This window comes from Hibiscus syriacus, unplaced genomic scaffold (genome assembly GCF_006381635.1).
Source record: "Hibiscus syriacus cultivar Baekdansim isolate YM2019G1 unplaced genomic scaffold, ASM638163v2 tig00116970_pilon, whole genome shotgun sequence".
Classification (NCBI taxonomy): Eukaryota; Viridiplantae; Streptophyta; class Magnoliopsida; order Malvales; family Malvaceae; genus Hibiscus; species Hibiscus syriacus.
The window spans coordinates 1,186,546-1,192,545 of record NW_024063494.1 but is presented as its reverse complement, the minus strand read 5'-3'; positions in this window follow the sequence as shown (position 1 = coordinate 1,192,545).

The following is a 6,000-nucleotide window of genomic DNA, read 5'->3' as shown; positions in this document are numbered from 1 at the left end:
AAAATACATATCCTGATAGTTTTCGACGTTCCGAATCCGTTTTTGGGGTCCGTTTCACTAAATTCGAACCCGAAAGTCTCCAAATCGTCAGTCAAACCCGTTGACTTTGATTTTGACTAAGAATTCGAAATTTCGGAAGGTCAAACTTTATGTTTTTCGACGTCTTGAATTTGATTCCGAAGTCCGTTTTGCCAAATTCTGACCTGAAATTCCCAAATCGAGCATGTGAACCCAAAAAGGCTTAGTATCTTAATATTTTGATTATTTTTAAGAGTTTTGGTTAAGGAATTGATTCAATAAAATATTTTATGAAGGTACTCGTGTTTCACCTGAGCAAGGATCAGTTAGGTCCGGTGTTGTTCGTTCGTCAGATCAGTCCGAACAGCGTATTACAAGAATTACCCGTAGGTTTCCGTATATTTTTAAATAAATATTAAGATTATTTATAGTAGAATTCAAATATAGATTTTTCTAATTCGTAGGATCTAGCGCTGCAACAGAGCGTGATCGACAGACCAGTAATAGGCTTCCCTATCTGATTTCTCAGACTGTTACATGTGTGTTTACTGACGGTGTTATCTTACTGTTTTAAACTATCATATAAATGGTTTCAAATTTATGATGATGTTGAATATTATTACAACATGATACATGTTTTATGAATACTGGTTACCGACACCTGATTTACTGGATATTACTGATCTGATGTATGGTTTATGTAATTTCTGCATATGATTTATGAGCATGAACCATTTTCATGTTTTAATGAATTAATATTTATTTCACCTAAATACATACATGTTTATTTCTGTTACTGGGATATTATTAAGGAAAGTATTTCAGGCTCATTTGTTGTGTGCTCAGGGTAAGTCCTTATTGGTGTGCAGGTGGGTGTATGGTTCTGGGGAACCTACACATTGTAGTGAGTGGAGTGACTGGTTGGGGAAGTTATTACTGCAGACTCATTTGCTGTGTGCTTAGGGTAAGTCTTTACTGGTGTGCAGGTGGGTGTATGGTTCTGAGGAACCTACACATTGTAGTGATGAAAGCGACTGGATGGAGACGTTATTACTGCAGGCTCCTCAGCTTCGTGCTTAGGGTAAGTCCTTACTGGTGTGCAGGTGGGTGTATATTTCGGGAAAATATATAAAAGATAGAAACCTGAGTGATTATATGGAAATAATGATCATATTTTAAAATATGTTTGATAACCGATTTTATTGGAATATTTTATTCGTATGTTTTTATGCACTGTGGAGCACACTGGGCTTTTTAGCTCATTCTATAGTTTTTAACTTTTTCAGATAACAGCAGACCGTAAGCTAGCAGATTTGGCATCAGGGGAGATCAACTACTTATTTTGTACGAACATATATTTCTATATATTTTTTCAGTTATGTTTGGTGACATGTATTTGATATCGTTTTGGACATATCTGTATTATTAATATTTTGTTATGTACTGTATTTAATGTTCTATAAGTTATATAAATAAATAAAAAAACCTCTGAATGAGATATGTGACCACTTAGGTTTGAGTCTAACTTACAGACCGGGTCTGGGGGGTTACATTAACAAATGCAATACATGTATATATTCAATTCGAGTTTTCAGTTTTGATTGTTGGTTAATAGAATATATATATTTGAAATAAATTAATTAATATGATGGCAATGTCTGATATTTTGATAGATTAGTTGAAACATATTATCTCCAAAGTAACATCTTTTGTGTAGACTAGTTTATTTAAAATATCAAGATGATTATGTGTTTTTTGTGATTCATATGTTTATTATACATCTAAAGGAAAGTTAATATTTGGTTGGATTTCATATGTTTATTAGTCCAAATATTGGTCTTTTGTTTGACATAACTTATTGTCAGTGTTTGATTACTACAACAAGAGTACCATTTACTGTTAATATTATTGTTCAAAGACTTGATATTAATGTAGTGTTTGATTTATTGTGATGAAAATTAGCCATCATTTTGAATTTATTGTTTTCTTTATGTGAGCTTGTTATTTATTTTGTTCATCTAGTTCTTTTGCTATCATAATTTCTGCTAATATTAATTTTATTTTCATGATTAATGGGACAAATTTAAAGGAATTGGAAAAATGCATTTACATAAGGTTTTGGTTATATAAGCATAAACTTTGCACTAAGAAAAAAAACAATTTCCACCTCCCATAGGGGATAACATCCTTAATTGGATTTCGAAAGGTGAAATTTGTTCAAATTACATAAGTCTAGTGGTCATGAAGCACAATATTTTAGAAGCCTTTACGGGCACATAATCTGAAAAGATTACTAAGACTTATGATTTCCTTAACGAAATTAAAAAAATATTTTTCAAAAACAATAAGGTTTAATTTTTACTTCTTTGATGTCTATAAAGTATAAGGGTCAAGGAAACATGAGAGAGTACATTATGAATATATTTCATATTGCTTCAAGACTGCACTTAATATCAATTTTTTCTAAAAGAATTACTTTTTCTTTTGATTTCAGTATTGCTTCCTATAGAGTTTAATCAACTCAAAAAGAAAAATGAACTCTAAATGTGCTCATTTTTCATTATGTGCAAGAGGAAGAAAGGTTGAAGCATAATAAGTTTTAAAGTACTCACTTGAAATTGCATAAAATAAGGGCAAAAATAAATCAGAATGTAATTGTTAAGGTTCCAACTCAAAAGAGACAATAATATGTTATAAAGTGTTGTGCTCTTTTGTAATAAGTTAGGATATACGAGGAAAAATTAAATTCTAAAACAATTAGTAATTACTTTGATTATTCTATGTGATTTAGGGGTTATAAATATCTTTACTTGTCAAAGGTCTAATAAGTAAGAGATCATCAAGTTTTATGGACTCCGACTTACTGGAATATACATGAAAATTTTTGTCACATGAACTGCTAATTATGGATTGATAAGAAAGACCACTTTGGTTATTTTGTGACAACTAAGTTATAGTCCTTTATTCTATATACAACAAAAACACTTTAAGTCTAAACACATAAACATTATGTTTCTTGTTGTTAAAGAAAATTCAGAGTAGTTATGTGTTTATATAACATATTGGTACATACTCATAATTGCGCGCTTATTAAAGAACTATCACCCAAGATCTTTCATGAGCACATTACTCATTTGTGTGTAATATCATTTAAGTATATTCAGTTTTAGTAGGAGTTTGTAATTTTAATGCTTGTTTGTTATAGACACAATTTTAGTTACTTCAGTTTAAGGATATTCATGTTAAAATTATTTTATGTAGAAATAAAGTTTGTTTTAGTTTATCTACACTCTAGTTTTGGTAAAATTTGATCTCACTAATGTTTAAAGAGGACCAATTGGAAATAGACATGTGTGGTTCACATTGCTTGTAATTTTCATGCTACGCTCTATGATTGATCTATGTCATTTGACTGTGTTTATATACGTGACCATTAAAGGGTCTAGTCATGATAAATATGGCGAATGCCGCTTTGATCCTATATGGATATAGTTGATGGACGAGATTGTTATAGAATACATATTGCATAATAACAAGTTTTGAACTCATAAGGTTATACATTTATCAAAAACATAGGTTGCCTAAGTGGGAGATTGTTGGAATAAAATCCATAATTATAGGCACATATTTATAATGCATATTGTTATCATAAAATATGACACAAATTAAATGATAAATTATATTATAAAGTCATAAGATATTAGAAGTTTCATGAAAACAAAAGTGTAGATATTTTTAAAGCTGTATTATAATTTGATGAAGGTTAGAGTTATAAGTACAAACAATAATTGATTCTTAAATAAACTATATAAAAGGGGTTATAGTCTTTAAGAAATAGATGATCTCGTATTTACTTTTATCCCAGTCAGAGAGTTTATATTTAATAGAACTCTCTCTTCATGGAAGATTTAAAGATTTCAATCTATCAATTAATCCATGTACGTTTCTTCAAATATAGTATTTCTTCTTCTTGATGATTTTGCATGATTAAATTCTATTTGATTTCATATTTATTATAATTTGGTTCTAACAATTTAAACTGCATCAACTCGACAACTTGTTCTAGGATCGTCACCCGCGTGCGGCCAACACCAGCCAAATTAATCTCCTTGATGGCCTCCAAGCTATCAAGCTCTACAATAACTTGATAACCACCCAACTCCCATGCAAACAGCAGCCCCAAACACCCCCATAACTCCGCTTCTAGTATCGAGCATATACCTATATATTTAGTAAACCTCATCCTCCATTCGCCACCATAATTTCGGATTACTTCTTCACACGTAACGTGATCCGACTCCATCTTCCGAGTCCCGTCCATGTTTACCTTCAGCCAACCACAAGGTGGTAGCTGCCATAAATTTACCCCAACCTGAGTGTAAATGCGATCTATTTTGGAAGTCTCTCATAGACAAAACTCGACAAGTGGCCTCCATAAATTGTTTACCCTGTTCAAGCACATATCAATTATCGGCCAAAGGTGAGTTAAAAGTGATCAGCTTGTGGTAGAACCAAATAAAATATCTCAGTTTTCAGTCACACTAACAAACTCCTTTGCATTACCAAGATTCAGAGTTATCCACTCGTTTATATTCATCGTTATAAATCTATGTAGTCGGTCCCGCTTAACCGCTGCAACCCATATTGAAAGAGTCAAATGACAAAGTTATAGTAAATTATTAGAGTCCTCCATCGGAGCAGAACATAACGGGCACCTGATTGCCGGTAGTTAGATGTCTCTGCAAACGTTCGGTCATTACTCGATCACAACACACTAACAATAAAAACATCTTTACCTTCTGTAAACCTCAAAATTTGTTGATAGTAGGCAAAATATTTTCCCCTGAATCAATACTTTGGTCGGCGAGAAACTCGTAGATCGGTTTCACAGTAAACCGACTTTCATCTCAAAGATTTCAACCTACCAAATAGCAAATAGGGGTTTTGGCACCTTTTTAGCTGCAATTTTCAACAACACGTTTAAAGGGAGATATTGATTCAAAAGAGACTAGCATCAATTCCCCCACTCATCGAGCATGTCAACCACCATTACCTATCGCATACTTATCGCTCCAGTTGCTATGACATGATCAATTTATGTTCTGTCTAACATCTAACCAAACACATGCCAAGTCCTTCCATAGCTTTGAACAATTTGAGACTCGAAACGTTTCGATATTCCTTTCAAGCATTTATATTTTGATCGAATAAAACTCACCCATAGCTAGTCTTTATTGACCAAAAATATTAAATACAACTTTCATTAGAAGCGCATCGTTTTATTTTCAAGGTTTCGAAACCCAAAACCAAAATGCCGTACAAAGAAGAGTGCCGATTTGCACCATGATCATCGAAATATGTAAACATATATATTTTTTACATAACAAAAATTGTGTTTTATTTAAAATTCATGTATAATAGATATAAAATGATTTTAAAATAATTCAGACAATATCTGCATCCAAATCAAACTAATAAGGTGTAAAAATAATTCCAAAGGATTCCCTTACTAAAGCAGCTATAACCCCTCAACATTCTACAATCATCTTCTAAATCAGAGATCAAAACTAACATGATGGTGCATCTAAATCTAACTTAATATTTCACAAACTGTCCTACTACCGTATTATATATATATTGACCCTTACATCTCCGACATAACATAATATCACTTAATCGATTATTCCAAAACTCCTCAATAATTTCGATATCAATCAACATTGAAACTACGTTCAAAACACTTCCGCGAAACAAGTGTCGCTCCATAATGAAACCCCCATAAACATATATACATTACATACAGTGTTTAAAGAGGGTAATTGAGATGAGTTGGGCTTCTGTAACACTAGACAGACTCGTTAGTTTTGCTGCTTCTGTGATGTTTAGTTGGTGTTGAAGAAGATAAGATTGAAGGGAAGAAGATGCAAGATTCATCATTTGTCGTCTGAACAGCTAAGTTGTCCGATAAATAATTTACATGAT